The sequence below is a fragment of the Camellia sinensis genome, chromosome 5 (assembly GCF_055761805.1).
Source record: "Camellia sinensis isolate YWXY chromosome 5, ASM5576180v1, whole genome shotgun sequence".
In the NCBI taxonomy this organism is placed as follows: domain Eukaryota; kingdom Viridiplantae; phylum Streptophyta; class Magnoliopsida; order Ericales; family Theaceae; genus Camellia; species Camellia sinensis.
In genome coordinates, this window is record NC_138965.1 from 158,209,282 (window position 1) to 158,229,796 (window position 20,515).

Sequence of the window (20,515 nt, forward strand, 5' to 3'; positions counted from 1 at the left end):
TCGCTTGTTCACATCTATGTTCATTTTGTAGAGCACTACGTATATATTATTCTTAAAAAAATTAAGTCAATTTGATAATCGTATTTCTATTATTATAACTCTACACCAAAAAATTACGTAATATATATTACAAAAATACATAATAAGATGCATATGATACACACTAGAATTTTTCCAAATTTATATGTATTGTGGATGCATTCATGTAAGCTATGCTTACCATCAAATTACCTTGGATAACTTGTCCGTGCTTAATTTAAATTTAGGATAAATTATGTCATTGGCCCTCTAGTTTGAGTGAAGTGTCACTTTAACAATTTAATCCCTATACTTTCAATTTTGTTTCAACATGTGTTGTTAACATTTTGAAAACTATAGGAATCAAAGTGAAATTCAAAAGAAATTGTAGAAATCACCAGCATAATGAATTTGTTACATCAGTGGACCCTATAAATTATTTTGAATTTCACTTTGGTCCCTCTAGTTTTGTTTTTCATTCCAAATTTGAATGACAAGTAATGAAGAGACCAAATTGCAACAAAATTAAAAATGTAGGGACTAAATTGTTCAAATTAAAACTACGGAGACTAAAATAATGACACTTCCAAGGGCGTGGCATGGTGGATGAGGCCTGGACTTGAAAGTTTGCTCCCTTAACTTAATCTAGTGCGCACAAGATTAAAAAAAAAAAAAAAGACATTTCAACTTCAATTTACATAAGCCCATCCAATGCTCAATCTGGCTTAGGACAAACTTACTATGAATAGGAACAAAAGGTCCCTAACTACACATTTCAACTAAATTTACATGTGTCCATCCAATTTAAGAAGGTGATCTTTTTATTCAGACTAAACTCTCAATTCTTATGTTTCAAAAAGCCTATGCAGACTATAAAGACTTATCTAGTGCACACAAGATAAAAAATAAAAATAAAAAATACATTTCAACTTAAATTTACATGAGCCCATCCAATGCGCAATTTGACTCAGAATACCCTAACTATCAAACAAAAAATACAAGCAGGATTAGGTTAAATTTACTATGAATAGGAACAAAAGATCCAATTACATTTCAACTTAAATTTACTATGAATAGTTTAAATTTACTATGAATAAGAACAAAAGATCCAATTACATTTCAAGTTAAATTTACCCCATCCAATTCAAGAGGGTAATAATTATCTCCAATCTTCTTATTCGGACTAAACACCCAATTCTTGCAAAAAATTTCAAATGAGTCAGGAAGACTACATGGCCATGTGCCCAACAAACAAAATCATATCAATTCTCAAAAACCAATCCTATCTAGTGAAAAAAATACACGTCCCGCAGCTATGATTAGATCATGAAATTTTGAAGGCGATCTCACATATATAGTGGGCTTTCTAAGAAATCATTTTGAAAAATAGGTCATGAAATTTTGAAGGGGGTCTCACATGTATAGTGGGCTTTCTAAAAAATCATTTTGCAAAAAGGTGAAGGAGAGGAACACTACAAGAATTAACACTTTTGCCGACCAAAAAATTGGTCGCTAAAAGTCCATTTTTGGTCGGCAAAAGTTATCTGCGACCAATTTTTTTGGTCGCTACTTTGGTCGCCAATTGAGGGTCGGCAAAAGTAATTCGCGACCAAAATTTTGGTTGGTCTGGAAAATTTGGATTTGCCGACTAAATTTTTAGTCGCTAAATATATCATTACTGTGACTAATCCTTTTTGTCGCTAAAACATTTTGGTCTCGAAAAGTCACCTTTGCCCACCAAATATCTTAGTCGCCAATTGTCACATTCCACGACCAAAAAGTTTGATCGCCAATTGTGATATTTCACGACCAAAAATGTTGGTCACCAATTGTGACATTCTGCGACCTCTTAGTTTGGTCGCCAATTGTCACATTCCACGACCAAACATGTTTGTCGCCAAAAGAAATATTTGCGCAACTAAAACTTTAGTCGGCAATAGACCTATTCGCGACCAAATCCTTTGGTTGCCAAAATTAATAATTTTAACGACTAATTATTTAGTCGCCAAATGTGCTTGGTGATACACCGACTACTTTATTTAGTCGGCAAAAGTATAACTTATCTTTCCCGACTAATCAATTGGTTGCCAAAACTATAAAAACAAAACCAAATTTTAGTCGCCAACATCCAACAAAATAAACCTGTAATTTATAATATCCATCCAATTTATTCAATATAATCTGTAATTTGCAAAAATCATTCAAACCAACGAATAAATTGAATCATCAACATTCAACAATATACATATATCAACCATTTCTGAACCTGTTTAATTAAAGTCAATAACTATTATAAGTTTACATCCACAAATAATTCCAAACTACATATTTTATCTAGCATGAAAATTTAAAACATAAAAAGTACTTTTTATTATGTTTTTTGAAATTTTTATCCATGTACATCAACCCAAAAATATAACTAGTAGTCTACCAAATATTTTCTATACACACTCATCCAAAAATATAACTAGTAGTGTATCCAAAAATATAACTACTAGTCTACCCCAATATTTTCCATATACATCTATACAAAAATATATAATCCTTCCAAAAATACAAAAAGTGCCAATTTGTCCTGTACAATTTAGTTTTGTGCACGAGTTCATCCATCTGTACCAAAGAAAAAGAAAAATAATGTTAGGTAAAATTTGACAAATAATGAAAAATGTTCATGAAAAGCAAAGGTCACATTAACAAATTAAATGACTATCATTATCAAATTGTAAATAAAACAACTTCATTCTTATGTCTATAGCTCCAATCTCCCTATCATTAAATGACTATCATTATCATATTGTCAATAACTCCTATCTTCCTCAATGAACCTTTCATGTGAAGTTGTGATGAAACGAGTGTTACACTGCTACCACAGTTCATGAGTACTCTCTTATTTATCCCAAGCTCAAACTTAAATAAACAAAAACTTAAGAAAAAGGCATCTAGAAATAATAAATTCATGAGTACTCTCTTATTTATCCCAAGCTCAAACTTAAATAAACAAAAACTTAAGAAAAAGGCATCTAGAAATAATAAAAACAGTGACCCCATAATCAAAACACAACAAAGAGTGGAGAGTTTTAGAAAAAAACAAATCATACATGACAATACTTCTTGACTTTCATAAAATAGGAAAATAATGCAAAAACTGTGAGTTAGCTAACAACTTATTTCTAGGTAATTATGATGGGCAAAGGTCAACTTTCTACTGATTATCTGGCTTTTCTGCATAAAATCTATTTAAATTATGCAGAAATCACATTTACATGATAATAATTTAAGAAAGAGAGCAACTCTATACGTAGGAATAATGAAATTGAATACCTACAAAATAAACAAGCTCTGTAATGGGTAATAAATCATACAATCTAGAATTTTCAAGCAATACAAAAAGATCAATCTGCATCTCAATATGAAAGGAATTATAAAGTAAACACCTGCCTAGTAAGTTCCAATCAAAATTATGAGAATAAACAAGAGAAACTTAAAGACTTGAAAACTACATCAATTTATGAAGTCAATTATGAAGTTTGAATTTGAAGTTTCAAAAGACATGAACATACAACCCAGAATTTGAACTTTTTTGTCTTTTACTTTCTTTCTTTTTTCTTTTGTTTTTTAATGTGTCAAAAGTTTTTACTTTTCATGTATGGCTACTATAAAAGAATTTTTTTTTAAAAAAAATCCAAAAAATGGTTCACTATAGACACACCAAATAATGTTTTTTTTATTTTATTTTATAAAAAAGTCAACCTTTTTAGCTTTTCTTGTCTTCGGTGTACTTTTTAAAATATATATATATATATACACAGATATATACATATTTATATTTTTAAGGTCCGTCTAGTCTATTAGAAATTAAAGTTCAATTACTTGAAATAAAAGGATGAAAAGGAAATCTAGACCACGAATTCAGAAGAATGAGAGTTATGTTAAATTATGTTGCTAAACATACAGAAAGAATTGGTTTCCCACTATTCCAGCATGCCTTTGGAAGCTGATTGTAGGGAAAAAACCTAAGAAATTTCATAGACAACACAAAGTCGAGTAAAGAATTACAATCTCTCTATCTTTCTGTTTTTCCTCTTTGATGTGCATGTTCAACACTTCATCAATGGCATCACAGGACAGAGACACATTTCAGTAGATCTATTGTGTAGTCAATAGCTTAAACATGCAATTAACAAATGATCTTCCTTGAAGAAAATTAACCTCATCAAATTTCTTTTCCCCTCACCTCTTAAAGTTTGAATGGTATCTTATTACAATACAAAAGAGGTACCAGGAACCATATATACAAACATCTCTCTGTTTGTTTCTCCAATATCTGCTTAATTGTGTCACATCACTCTCTTTTTCATCTAATTCGCCCTTTGCTCTCATCATCTAATAAAATGCATGATAACTCTTTTCTCCTCACCAGGCAGATAGGTCGGATTTCAATATTTGATCTTTCACAACAATGAGACAAATATTTAATTTCAAAGAAACCAATTGAATGTGCTTAGGACATCTAACATGCATACCAATTGACGTTTCTACAATCAACAACAACAATTTTTCGAAAAAGAACACAAAAACAAGCTCCATCCTTGTTAGCTTTTCCCATATGATAATATTTCATAAGGGCAGGAGCCTTTGCAAAGTTTGATCAATTCAAAAACTCTTTGGCCAGCCTAACCAAGAGAGGCTTGTGAATATCTGAACATTTTTGGTCCACACAAAGATCTAGAACTGAGTTTGCTTATGGTCATACAAACATTAATTTGCAAGGAATGCTAAAACTCGAAAATTTGAAAAGATCTCTACTAGAACCATACGTGACAGTTTCAGCAGATCTATCAAATTCAATCTGTTGATTACTGAAGAGATGAATTCCCTTAGCTCTTTCATATGCAAGCAACAAATTACTTCCAAGATGACGAGTTAGAATGAATAAACGATTAGCTATTCATGGAAAATGATTGAGCTTTAAATGATGGGGACATGGAGGAGGGAACGTATTTGTTTATAGAAATAAGAATGATGAGGAGGAGACAGTGATTGTGGTAGTGGTGGTGGTGGTGGTGATATCATGATCTAATGAACTAAGCCGTTGAAGGTAATGATTCAACAAAAATATCACTGTTAAAATTTACCATCACCTACCACACACTTACCATCACCTACCACACACTCACCTACTACACTCACCTACTCCTCACCTACCGCCACCTACTCCACTACACCTACATCTATATAAGGAACCATTTGTAATACACAACATTAACAATTACAAACATCAATCAATAATACAATTCTCTTTTTCTCTTTATACATTAAATTTCTACATGGTATCAGAGCAAGGTTAAGCACTTAGTATTTTTTGCTTCACCGGCGGGCGGCAACCTTGCCTTGGCCGTCCGCCGGACCTCAACCTAATCTGCTAAAATTTTTCTACACATACCTTGAAATTTCCTTTCTGAGTGCACTACTGTTCAGTCGCCGGAGACCACCACCGCTTGCACGTCGATGTCCCTTTGCCAAAGCTCCGTCGCGACACCGGCCTTCCTTGCGTCTGGTTTTAATCCCCTGCTATTCCAAGCCACAAAATAGGGCACGACTTTTGAGGGCTCGATATCTATATCCATGTATATCTTTTGGGCAGTTTATATACACACTCATACAGTGTCTTCTACACCGGTAACATGGTACAAGGGCCCAACCCTTCTTGATGCCCTCGACATGATTACAGAGCCCAAGAGGCCATCAGACAAGCCTCTTCGTCTCCCACTTCAGGATGTCTACAAGATTGGCGGTATTGGTAATTTGGCCCACTTTTTTGATCAACACCAGCATATAGTTTCAAAGAGATAACTATATTATATAATTTTTTCTATTTTAAAATATTTTTCCACCGTCCAAACCTTTTTTTTTATCTTATATATATAAAAAATTGGATGGAACTCACGTGGGTGCTACTTTTTCTTTTTCTTCTTTCCACAGCCCAACTTTTCCTTGAACCTCAATTTTTTATTATTAAAAATAAAAATAAAAATAAAAATAAAAATTAAAAAAAAAAAAAAAATTTATTCCATCTAATTTTTCTGCTCAGTCTTGTACCTTCAAGCCATTCGGATTTGCACAATACACTCATTTTATTTCTATCGGGATTTCGCCCTAATCACAATTTTACACCAAAAAAAAAAAAAAAAAAAACAACAACAACAAACCCAAACAACCACATCCACAGGCGGGATTTTTCTTCTCTACTCTGCCGCCGGTCTCTTCTTTTTGCCTCCGTCCTGAGCGGCCCTTGCCGGTGCTGCCTCCGTGTTTTCCACGCCGCCCAGCACGTTCACTCCCCCATACTCCTCCACTGCAGCATATGGCGGACCTCCAAATCGGAACATCACGGTGGCCTTCCGCTTCAGCTCTTTATTTTCCGCCTTTAGCACACTTATCTCTGCTCGCGCATCCTTATACATGCGCTGGAGCAGAGCCAGTTGGGCGTTTAACTGCTGCACCTCATTTGTCCTACTCTGCAGCCGGTGCGACAAGTTTGTGACCGCAGTCATGGTTTCCACACATGACTTCAATGTATACTGATTGGCCTCAATATCCGTTTGCACTGCCAATTTTTGCTCCACCGACCGCATCGGAAAGTTCAACGGAGCAAAACCAGAGGTGTTTGGTTGAGGTTCACGGGCCACCGCACCTGTTATCTCTCCTGTTGACTCGTTGAGGTCGGGAAAGAGAGTGAGCAGACCACGGGAAGATGAGGCCATATTCTGGGTAGCTGAACGGGAAGAAGAGGCCATGTTTTTTGGGTTGCTGAGTGTTTCCGAGAAGGGTTGGATACAGAGTATTTACAGATTGTTTCAGAATGACAAGTTCAGAGATTTCAGTCTGGTTTGGTTTCCTCCGCCTCCGCATTGGTTTATATTGACACTGACGACACGGCCGACACGCCGCTCTGTCGCTCACGTGCCTCGCCGCGTCTCCGGCTCACCTTTTGATGGCTCGACGCTTTCTGTCGGGCACGACTTTTGATGAAGTGGGCGCGCCTTTTGAGGGCGCAACTTTTGATGGCACGCCTTTTTATGGATTGGGCACACATTTTGATGGCACGTTTTTTTATGGATTGGGCACGCCTTTTGATGGCACGCCTTTTTGAAAAATTAGGCACACCTTTTGAGGGTGCGACTTTTTAAGGGTCCGACAAGACTCTGTAAACTGTCCCGACATTGATTCCGGTTAGCTCCTTCATGGGTCCGACAAGACTCTGTAAACTGTCCCGACATTGATTCCGGTTAGCTCCTTCATGGGTCCGACAAGACTCTGTAAACTGTCCCGACATTGATTCCGGTTAGTTTCTACAAGGGTCCAGCAAGACTCCGTAAACTGTCTTCTACAACGGTCCGACATGACCCCATAAACTGTCTTCTACATCGGTCCGACACGAGCCAGTGTCTTCTACATCGGTCTTCTACAACGGTCTGACACGACCATACAGTGTCTCCTATCCTCTTTTATTTTTTATGTATTTTCTTGTTTTGTTACTCTCTCCAAACTCAAGTTGGTTAGTTCCTATCCCCCTTGAGTTTGCGGGGGGCTGTTAAAATTTACCATCACCTACCACACACTTACCATCACCTACCACACACTCACCTACTACACTCACCTACTCCTCACCTACCGCCACCTACTCCACTACACCTACATCTATATAAGGAACCATTTGTAATACACAACATTAACAATTACAAACATCAATCAATAATACAATTCTCTTTTTCTCTTTATACATTAAATTTCTACAATCACCCTTCTCAAAAAGTGGATGGATGTTAAGTAACTAATATTCACTAGAAATGTCATCTTTGTTCTATTAATTTAAAAGCCAATCTAATTGGCCAATAGACAATTCCTCAGTAATTCATAGAATGTCTAGAATAATTTGAAGAACCAAAAAAGTGGACCAATTTATTTTATCAAAAGCAGCTCATATTCTATAGGCTTTCTATTCTATGAAACTCATGACGAAAGAATCGTAATAACTTTAAGTTACAGTGATTGAGTTTGTTGTGTGTACTCTAAATCAAGTATATTTGGGTTTCAAATTACTCAAGTTGCCACCTTGTTACACAGCAACATGCAGACCACTAACAATCCCCAGACAAGGCAATTTTTTTTCTTTTGAATTGGTATTGATTATTAAAACCATTTATGAAGCATTTGGACTACTAACAATCCCCAGACATCTATCCCTACAAACGTCAACAAGACTTAATGATCACAAGTATTTTATGCTTCACTGTTATATTATAAGAATCAAGACATTTGATTCTTCATTGTTAATGCAGTAAAATCTAAACTCGACCATTCACAACTTTGTAGGGATACAGAAATGGCCATTAATGGATGAAATCATGCCTGACATGGTAACCCACCTGCGAGGATCGTAGACGATAACAGTACGATTAGCTCCTCCCACTGCAATACTAGTTGAAGAACTACAGACTTCATAGAAGATATCTCCAACAGAACCATATATCCTATGCACACAACCACTATTTTTTTTCATTCTCAAGTCCCATATGGAAAGCTACAGTAATTCAAAAAGATGGAAAAATACCAAAATGGGTAAACAAAGAAATAAGCTCAAATGTTAATTTTTTTTAAAAAATGTATACAAAATGAAAAGGCAAAACCTGGCAACCTTCTGTGACGGCTAATATAGAACTATCATTTCCATTACACAAACTCTGCATAAAGCTTAATGAAGATGGATACCATAATCTGCAACACAGCTACATCAATGGCAATCAATATTTTGAAAAAACTTAGGCTCTGTTTGGTTGTGAATTCAAAATGTAATTCCACATGTGTATTTCAGTATGATGTTTGGTTGTGTGTTTGGAATCAACTTTCCAAACTTCTGCAGAGAGCTCTGTATTACAGCCGCATTTTTTGTTCAAATTTTGGCCAGGGGAAGACCACGCGGACGTCCTTAGGGACTACCGCCCGGACGTCCATGGGGACATCCACCTGGATGTCCTCTGCTGTACAGGAATTTTTTTTTTTTTTTTTTTTTTTTTTTTTTTTTTTTTTTTTTGCAATTGATTTATATAATTGGAAAAAAAAAATTTCTAAAATTTTTTTAATTTTTAATGTGCTTTAAAATAATTTTGAGTTGTATATTTAGTTATGAATTGTAAATTTTTGTATCACATATCAAATATCACATCAACAATTCCCCACTCAAATCAAACATCTTTTCCAAAACTATTTTCAAAACTCTTTACCAAACAAATTTTCTACACTCAAATCATAATTTTACAACACACAAATTCAAAATACAATTCATACTCTCAAATCACATTTACAAAACACAACCAAACGCAACCTTACATATTCAAGCAATTCATAGGCAATTCAATGACAAGGTTTTTAGAGAATTAGAAGCTTTGAGATTGACTAGTATCAAGAAATATGAATCACCTACAAAACATTATTGAAAAATGAAACCCGTAAATAGATTCCATGTCAAATACAAAAGAAACAAATATTTCTGTATTCTGAAATCTATATGTAAATCTAAAAAATGAGAATAAAATATGGGTTCCCTCAAACTAATTACTTATCACTTCTAGTTATATCTTCATTAAAAAAACATTGTAAACTAGAAGATAGCAATCCCTTTTCATAAGGAAACAACCAACTAAACAAAATCCATGGAAATCATTTCAAAGATCAGTTTTAAGGAACATAGTGTTTCCGCTGAGTACACATCAAAATTTCCTGAACCACAATTCAGGAAAGACGGTTATTTCAGAACATTCAACTTTATAAACTGGAAACTTGGTTGCAGTAATTTATGGACAAACAATTATTAATTACATCCTTAAGGGGATAGAAAGCACATGGAAAAAAATATGGGAAGAATATCAATCATAAGGATTCTGTTTCTCAGCCAAATCAGTTCACTATAACCTATGGGTGTTAAACAAGTCCATCAATGTCAAGCACAGGCATCCACAGCAGTACCCTACCCAAATTTCATCGTCATTAGATGATATACCCTCACATGAAAGTGACAAGGAACATATTTTAAATAGTACTTGTATATATTGAAATAGAACAAAGAAAACAATTTGTCTAACATTTTTAACAGCAACATTTTGCCAAGGTGCATATCTCTATAAATAGCAATTAGATGGCCAGTGAACCACACACAGTACTTACGTAAGTAGAGTCTGGAGGTGAATATCTTGGTCATATACATCAATGCTTCTGCAGAAGCTGTGTGCGACAGCTGCCTAAAATAGAAGAGTCAGTACTGGGGAAATCTGATTAAGGATAGACAACAGTTGAAACACAAGCAGAAAACATGAAATGGTTTCCAGAATCAACTGTAACAACACAAACACACATACACACGCATGCACACACACCAAAAATAATAATGATAAAAGGAAGAAGAAGAATTTCGGGTGTTGAGAAACCAAAAACCGAAGAATCACTTTTTCTTGAATATGTTTAAACCAAGCACTCAGTTTTTAAATCCAATGCCCAACAATTATCATAAATGTGCCCAAAAAATAAATCAACAGTAGCTGTCATGATGTGTGAAACCTTCTCCAGTTCAAGTTTATTACCAATGATATCTTTAAAGGTGGTCAACAGTTTCAATGCCACAACTTTGTTGAACTTCCTTATTACAATATACTTTTAGGAACAACATGCCCAAAATTACCTGTACTTTACAGCAAAGGTGTTCTAACACCATGATGCAACCATGGCATCAAAGAGGGAGGGGCAGGCTTGCAGGTTCAATTCTTAAAAGAAGAACCATGCAATACATACATACATACATAGACATGTACACACACACACACAAAAGAGAAACACTTAGTTCTTTTTGAAAAGAAAAAAATCCTGTAAACATAGTTGCCCACATATAACAGATCTTGTCAGATAACTTCTCTGTGTCAACTCTTGACACCAAACCCCCTATACCCATAGCACAATCACCTTAACCATTTTATCACAAAATGCAACAAACAAATAGGAATACCAATATCTGAGAGTTCTGCAATATGTGCCACAACCTGCAAACAAAATGCCTCACACAAAACAACAACCGATAGATAAACTGCAATAACTTATCTAATAAGGACAAAAATAAAAATAAAAAAATAGCCCCATTTAGTAGCACTTATAGATCAACTTATTTAGCTTATTTGCTTAAAAAAAGTTGACTAATGGTGTTTGGTTGCAATATTACATTATATCTTTTATAAAAAAAAATTTGAAAATTTCTTAAGCTACAATTTGTAACTTTTTTTAATTACTTAAAACCCTTAGATTACGAAATGGTAATATGCTAATTTTTTTAGATTACCAGCAATTTGTAACTTTTATTTGGGCCCAATATGGTAATTTGATTATAAGATGACTTGAATTGAAAGTTTCCCAGCCACGAATTATGACATGCTAATTTTTCAAAAAATCTCTAAACAAAAAAAAGAGAAAAAAAAAAAAAAAAAAAACTTTGAACCAACTCAATTGTTTTTCTCTAATTAACTCATTCCATTACAAAATTGCTGGCTTTATTAGTTTAGGCCTCCTTGAGATGATATTTGACGGATTATTCTAGCTCATTTTCAATCAAAGTTTGGGTTCAAAACAACAATGATACATCCCTCTAAAGTTAGAGCTCTAATTGAGCTCTAGTGAGATCGAAAGTCAAAAGTCAAAAGTCAAAAAAAAAAAAAAAAAGGCCAAACATCACATCAGATGGGCCTCACATACACATTAGAGCTATTAGAGCTCACAAATTAGAGCTCCAAAACATTTTTTGATTGAAGAAATAGAAGATAAACAAAAGAAGAATGGACAATGGAAACAACATAACTTAGCACACAGATATCAGCTACTTATGTTACTTCCAGCTTGTCAGTCATGGACAAACATCATGACTCTCTGACATTAACAAATTGTCATACCACATAAGTTGAAGTAATACATATGAAAACGATTAGATACCATGAACCATTGACTTGGACTGAAGCAAAGCCCTACCCAACCACCCTCTCCAACACCACAGTCTCGAGGTGATACTGAAAATGTAAGCCTATCAACATCTGAAATAAGTAGGGAGAAGCGCAAATCAAACGTTAACCCCAGAAAAGAAATCTAAGGGAAGCTACTAAGGCACAAAACTTTAGCTATTGTGTTGTAATTCAATTTCTAACATGGTACAGATGTCCATGAATATACATTAGATATTGAAAGATGAAGGTAATACAGGACAAAGGTAGTTGGCTTATTAGCTGTGTCCCTAGTGGACTAATGGAGGCAGATATTGAATGAGCATTACATTTCTTTTGAAAATGAAAAATAGTATAGGTAGAAAATCAATGCATTTAAAAATGTGGAGCGCGTGGCTGTTACATAAAAGTATCAATTACAAACTCAGGCCCTTCCTAGGGGGAAACAGAAAGTGTGACCCACCTTCAGACAGGTTTGCACTGTTAGATTTGTCTCCAGAATTCTATTGGAAATGAAACCAGGACTATTGGAAAGAAATATAATAAAATCAAAGCCCAAAGGAATATACACAACCAAAAAGGAGGGTACCTTTACCACTAGTATCCAACTTAGAAACAATAAGGTGACCATAAGAGTCCACACTTCCCAAAATCAAGTAACAATAAGGTGCAAATATACTCAAATCAGTTAAAAACTCTAAAACAAAACCAAGATCATGTCTTTTTCTTTTCAGTTTGTTAGTTTCATGTGAATTTGAAATTTAATTCAGTACACATTTTAGAATCATGTTTATAATATCAACATATAGGCTATAGCAATAAGAATGAGTGACAATTGATACCTGGAAAGATGACACTAATCTTAGGAATGATAAGACACTCAATTTGTTTCATTCTTCAAAGAATTGAGCATTGAACTCTGTTTTTAGCTTTAAGCCTTCTTTCCTAGTTTTACTCTACATTTACCATATCACTATATAATCAACCCAATTTCAAAATTTAAAAGAATTCAACCTTAATCATAACAGGTGTCTACAAGCATAATTGCTTAGTGAACCTTTGTATTGGTTGATACAAGCATACATGAAAATATAGACCATCAAACATATATATAGATAATTGTGGCAAGATATATGCATTTAGCACGTGTCTAATTCCCCTATATAGCTTTTCAAATTCTAGATTTCAAGAAACAAGCATGATGGTTTAAACACTGGCAAGATAGGCAATTTATGCCCTCTGAAGATAATACTAAAAATGATAATTATAATGAACAACTCACTCCACGACTCATCACGGCGAAATCACACTAAAGTAGTAAAGTACTAGTATTTCACCCTCTAGGCACTGTTATCTATTCTATGCTAATTAAAATTTCTACCAATTCTGTTCATGCAAAGTAATGATCCTAAACAAGACAACCCGAAGTCAGAACCAAAAGCGATCAATTCCAAGACCAGTGTTATCACTTGTCAGAATGCAAATTCAGCATACTGCAGTCATCATCAATTCCACAAGAGCTCAGTATCGAATAAAAGATCCAATTCCCAATCCACCAATCTGAGATTCCCATGTGGGTTTTAGATTTCAATTTGAAGATACCACCTTAACTCATAAGCTTAAGAAAAAACCCAAAAGAACTCCATATATAAAATCAATATGTCAAACCTCTTCAAACCTCTTAAAAAGAACATGATGGATTTGAAATCTGTCAAACCTGCGCTACAAAACATGAGAAAATTCCATATATACAGTTAACCAACAAGAGATTAAATTGTAAACAGGATGTTCCTTAGAACTCCTCATCTGCAGTATAAACAATTAAATATGACCAACTTATCTCAATTGTGTGCCTTAATAAAAATTTATCACTCAAGTATATAGAACCTCAAAAATTGAGCTGAAACGACAAAAATGGACATAAAAAGATTTATCACTCAAGTATATCACAAAAATTCCATTCTAAACACAAAAATTTATCACTCGAGTATATAGAACCTTCCCCATATCCAAGTCTATCCTAGCCGACTCATTCAGCTGAAAAGATTTGATTCAGATTCAAAAACAATTGAACACGCCTGTATAATTACTAACATACATACATGCAGAGAAGACATAATTACCAACATTTACAAAATAAATGCGAAGAGCCAATTACACACCTGCATAATTAAAAAATATAGCCATCAATTTAGTTGCTTTGTAATCAATATCTAAGTATATGATGCATAGACAATGTGAAGTATAATTGTGAGTTGTAGGAATGAAATAAAATCCATTTGTTCATTTTCTTTCCTCCTCTGGATTGAAAAAAAAAAAAATCTAAACATCTTGAATTGTACAATAGAAATATATATCATTATCCTGTAACGGTTGGGAATGGTGGACTTATTTGTAGCATAGAAATATTATCCTGAACACTCACTATCTTTGAAGACCTGAGTGAAAGTGAACTAGATCAAGAAGCCCCAAATGGAAAAAAAAACAAGCAACAAGCAAACCATGAAACAAAAAATTGAGATGTGTGTAAAAAACAATTATATTATCAAGAGTTAAAAGAAATCAAACACACTGGCAATTAAAGCACCAAAATGAAATCTTAGTGTGTTGAATCAAGCATAAATAAAATTCCAATCAAAGATCCACCATACCTCACAACAAGTTTGCAACATGTTGTAACATATTGTTTTCATGAACAGGGAGGGCATCAATCACTTCACATCTTTCTTCTTCAGCTTTGAATATTGCTCTGATAATGCTCGTGGGGCGCACAACACCAAATATTAATTCACATCATTTTTGCGTGAGCGATCTAAGAACTCACTCCTGCCCTGCTTTTTATACCAAAACCACTATACCCACCAATTAGCAACCTAAATACATATATATATATATATATACATAGATATAGACATATGATTGATTTAGATTCGAATTAGGATTCACAATTTTGATAAACTATATCAAAATTTTTTAGGGATTGTCTCGAATTAGATTGTCAGTCTCTTTTTTCACTCGTACGTACCAAGCTGTATTGAACCTAAATCTCGAAAAACATCGAAACCCGGAAGAGATTATCAATACCAGAAACCTAAGAGCAGAGAATAAGATGACAAACCCAAAAGAACTCCATAAAAAATGGACCAAAAATGCAATCAAATTTCCCCCTCACCGCATTATATATATATAGAGAGAGAGACAGAGAGACAGAGAGAGACCGAGGGCAAAGGCTTGAGAGGGAGAGAGCGAGAGACAGACTGAGAGTGAGAGAGAACCTGTGAGGATGCGGCGGCGGCGGTGGCGGTGGCAGTGGCGTGCGACGCTGGTCAGCGATGAGGTGAGATTGGGTGAGGATCCCCCAGAAATGAGGAGTCCATTAGACAGAGGGCGAGGGCGAGGGCGAGGGCGATGGCGATGGCGATGGCGATGGCGATGGCGATGGCGATGGCGATGGCGATGGCGATGGCGATGGCGATGGCGATGGCGATGGCGAGGTGCGACGGACGTTCGCAATGGTGGTAAGGGACATCGGTAAGCTAGAGAGAGTGGGCACCGATTGAGAGAGAGAACACAGAGAGAGGGAGAGGGTGGATGAACATACTACACAGAGAGCGAGTTGGAGACAGAGAGGAGATCAGGGCATTTTTTTAATTTTTTTTTCTGTTTTCCTGGGTACAAAACGACGTCATTTTGTAATTGGCGACCAAATTTTTTTTTGTCGCCAAAAAATTTCATTTCCCCCTCCATGTTTCAAATTTCCCTTCCCAACTTTTGACGACCAAAACACCATATTAGTCGCAAAAAAGGTACCTTCGCCAACAAACTTTTTTAGTCGCCAAATCTCAATCAACGGTGACTAAAATATTAGTCACTAAAAGTACTAATTTGGTGACTAATTTTTTTTTGTCGCCAAAATGTAACATTCCGCGACCAAATTTGTAATTGGTCGCCAAAAGCATACCAATTTCTGCGACTAACTCATTTTTGGTCGCCAAAAATATTGATCATTCGCGACAAATTAATATTTGGTCGCCAAATGTCATTTTTTTGCGACCAAAATTTTTTTGGTCGGCAAATGTGTAAATTCTTGTAGTGGAAGCAAAAAGAGTCCCAATTTCTTTTTCCTCCACCCATTGCTGGCATGTGACTCAAATGACTGCATTTTATACAGAAAGTAGAGACTTTACACCCTAATGCTGTGTCTGGTTGGGAGATTTGGGAAAAGAGAAAAGGTAGGTGAAATGTGAATAAAATATACCTACATTTCACGTAGTTTCACACACTTTCCATTTTCCTTTCCAAATCCCCCTAACCAAACATAAATTTTCACCAATTTGAAAGATGTCTCCCACCCTATGTTTGGATTTTATATTTAAAAAAAAAGAAAGAGCTAGAATAAAGAATTCCAGTTTTGCATCCTAGAAAGATAGAAACAAACAGATGCCGGTTTTCCCCCCTCGATTTTTTCTCAAACCTTGTCTGATGCCATAATGCCAAACAAATGCAATCATGGTTACAAAATCTATGAACCAGGTAAAATCAGTCTTCCTCTTGACTCCAGATCTTCACAGTTTTTTTGTTTCTGAGCGCACCGAAAGCAATCATGTTCTCGGTAGGGTGACACGACACTGATATGACAGTATCAGTGTGGCCTTTCAATTTCTGAACTATTTTCCTCGTCTGAAGTTCCCATAAGTATACACAATTATCCTCAGAACCGCTAACAATATACTTGTCGTTTGCTTTCGAAAATGCTGATGAAATGCAGTACTTCGAATTCACATGACCGGTGTAAGTCTTCAGAAATATACCAGCTAAGAAGTTCCAAAGCCCACAACAAGAAATTACACTTTTGGTGACCAAAATTTTAGTCACCAAAGGTTATTTTTTAGTTGACGAAAGTCAATGGTGACTAAAGTTATTCGTCGCCCCATTGGTTACCAAAGCCTAGTCGGCAGTAGTCAACAGCGACCAAATTTATGTTGGTCGCTAATTATCTTATCTTTGGCTACTAAAACGAACTTAGTCACCAAACATGACGTTTTGGCGACCAAATATTTAGTCGTCAAAAGTAATTAAATCAAAATGAAATTCTCTTTTAACGACTAAAATATTTAGTCGCTAAAACATTTTAGTTGCTAATAATCTTATCTTTGGCTAGTAAAACGGACTTAGTCGCCAAACATAACGTTTTGGCAACCAATTATTTAGTTATCAAAAGTAATTAAATCAAAATGGAATTCTCTTTCAGTAACTAAAATATTTAGTTGCTAAAACATTTTAAACCCTAATAAGTGCTGAGGTTTTGGGCTACTGAAATGGACTTAGTCACCTTTGTAGACACAAATAAGAAATCAGAAGAAGACAACAAATGACAGTGAACAGAAGCTACTAGAAGAATGGGTGGATGCAAAACAACACAAAACCAATGTGCAAATTCAGTTTTTTTAGGGGAATTTGGTCAAAATTCCCACGTAATAAAATTTTTATGTGTTACGGAAAAACACATAATTTTTTTTTTTGAGAAGGCCAATACACACACTACTATTACCAAAGTATCCTTGGTGACTAATTTAATATTTCAAACTTTAAAATGATATAACTTTTGAATTAGATGTCGTCTCAACAGTAAAATTTTACTGACTCACAATAAAAGTTTACTCTGATTTATAGTAAATCTTATTTAAAATTTTAACATTTCAATAGTCAAATACCATTCATCATTAAACATCAATCACTATATATAACTGTTACCACCACCAGTAGAACTATCGAATAAAAAATTTATTAAAACAATGAAATGATAATGTTAACAGAAGAAAAAATTTACTATTAATTTAGAACAGAGTATCAACAAACAAAATATAAATTACATATTGACCAGAGTAAAATTTTACTGTCACTTTTAAACAGAGCATTAACAAACAAAACATAAGCTACATATTACCAAATCAAACCAAAGTAAAGTTAATCTAACAACAAACAAAAACACCATTATTTAATCATATTCAATAAAATACAATCATAACAAACGAAATACACATTGTTCAATCTCCAATCTCACATGAAAAAACCTTCAACAATAATTTATTCTTTCATCCGAAGAAACAGATGAAATACACATCTCACGCATGACTCTATTGCAAACTTCAATCCAAATAGTCATCGAAATACAACAAATAAGGTTCAAAGTATAGCAATCATCGAAGTTATATAGTGTATGCGATAGATGTGGATATGAGAGTTAAATTGGTTCTTTAATAAAGGAAAAAGTTGTCCATTAATTGAATTTATACTATTCTTTAGTCCTTTAAATCTATAAAACATTAAATCAGGGACTTTTTCCATTAAAATTAATTAGTATGTGCTTTTTCCAATACAAATGAGTAATGAGGGTGTTTTGACAAAAAAATCCCATTTTTTTAAACTTATTTATTTTCACTTAATTTGCTAGTTCATCTCACTCACTATGTGTGATATATACAAATGGCAATCTACACTGGGCAGTAGATTATTTTTTATTTTTTATTTTTTTCCAAAAAGATTTCCCCTATCCTCCTGGCCACGAGCTACAGCAACATGACCATGAACAGAATTTTTATTGCCCACAAAAGTTTTATTTGTCTTGATAGTTAACAAAAGTTTTGTGCATCCAAAATTCATTGAAACAAACTGTTAAGACCGAGTTAGACCAAAGTTCCCCTTGCTGCTACCTGATAACTAATATTCCTCCCTTTCTCTCACTAACTGCCATGCCTTCTACTTATATATTCAGTTTCTAAAAAATGGAATTTGCATGATTGATTCCTAATAGAATACACACAAAAAGGAAAAAGAGATGGGCAAAGTAAGGCTCTATTAGATGAATTGCATGGATTTCAATCAGCACAAGAAATCCATCACCACTCTTCTCCAATATCTATTACTCACATAAGCAAATATCCACATCACTTTCCCAAAAGAGCTTTATCAAAGATGTCTAACCTCTTCCTTAATCATATCCCAAAAATCAAACAAATAATATTCCAACTCCTCCTCACTAACACCACCACCACCCCATCGAAAGTCTCTCTGCAGTTTGTCCAATCTCTTTGCCAGGAATCGCAAGCAAGGACACAGTAGGTAGATAGTCATGCTCTTTACTAAAATCCAACAATCCTTGTAAAACTACACCCAATTTGTAATAAACTTACACTTGCCAGTAAGTTACATAATCACTATATAAGAAAATAAAAAATAAAAGCTAATTTTGTTTCTGGAAACAATTCATTTTAAACATAAAACAAATCTTCTTAAGCTTTCTATCTATAATTCAGGAATTTAAACAAACAAACAAACAGGGTAAGAGAACCATCAACCAAAAAAAGACTATTATATAAAATAAAATAAAAACAGAGAAGAAGGTTCAAAATCAGAACTTTACTTTACTTTTTAGGTAAATTAGTTAGTAATGCTAAAAAACTTGGTTAGTTGTTGAATTGAATTGAAAAAGGAATAAGAGAAACTCACTGACCAATGTATTATCCAAAGTCCCAACGAGAATGAATTTTCCATTGGGAGAAAAGTTGACGAAGCTAAAAGGAGGATTCTCATCATCAATAAGAGTCTTGATACAATGGCCAGTGGAGGCATCCCAAATCCAACACAAGCCGTCAAAGTTGCTTAAAATGATAAAAAAACTATTGCGATTGAAATTAACGGCGGTGACAAGGCCGAAATGAGCAGAAAAGACCTTCAAGCACTTGCCAGAGTTCATATCCCAAACCCTAATAGTCGACGAGGTTCGACTGGGGGTTGTAGTTGAGGCAAAAGACGTAGTTGCTGTGTCTGGTTAGGGTTTTGAGAAGATGTCCTAGATGCAGAGGGTCTTGTCAACGGAGGCGATAGCAAGGTAATGAGAGTCGGAGGAGAAGGCGGTGTCAGAGATGCCTTGCTCGTGACCTTGGAACTCAACAAAATCAAAATCACTACTACTTCGCCAGGTGCGGGCGGTCTTGTCAGCAGAAGAGGTGGCTGTCGTCGGAGAATTTCACGCTGGAGATTGCATGTTTATGACTTGTTAGGGTTTGTTTCAGCTTGTAGGGTTTCATTGATGCCATTTTTGTGATGAATGGGGAGGGAAAGTTTTTGGTTCTATTCTCTATCTGGGCAGGGTGTCACACACCCGCTGTGCAGAAGCCTTGTCCACAGATATGCAAGTGTGTGTAGCGCTAGTTAACACTAGTTAACACTTTTTACTAGTTTACCAAGAAAGCTTAAAGGATTTGCAAAAACAAGCAAGCATGATATTAGTTAGCTTATGAGCCATTAGGTTGGAGACAAGTCACAAATTAGCAAGCAACAAGTTATATTTAAAGCAAGCAACATTAGAAAAGCTTTGCACAATTTAAAGGCGAAATGAACTTTTCATTAATCAAAAGAATGCATTACATTAGTTGAACAATGCACCAAAAGTGCTACAAAAG

General features: G+C 34.8%; 1 pseudogene across 1 annotated transcript; it reads right to left on the bottom strand.

The window, feature by feature from the left end:
- Window positions 1–2,364: 2,364 nt before the first annotated feature.
- On the bottom strand, window positions 2,365–20,266 carry LOC114302923 (COMPASS-like H3K4 histone methylase component WDR5B; annotated as a pseudogene). The gene is made up of 5 exons (XR_014330377.1): window positions 19,564–20,266; window positions 10,243–10,316; window positions 8,709–8,796; window positions 8,448–8,602; window positions 2,365–2,628 (listed from the first exon to the last, which is right to left on the bottom strand). The product of XR_014330377.1 is annotated as a COMPASS-like H3K4 histone methylase component WDR5B (transcript).
- Between the last annotated feature and the right edge of the window lie 249 nt (window positions 20,267–20,515).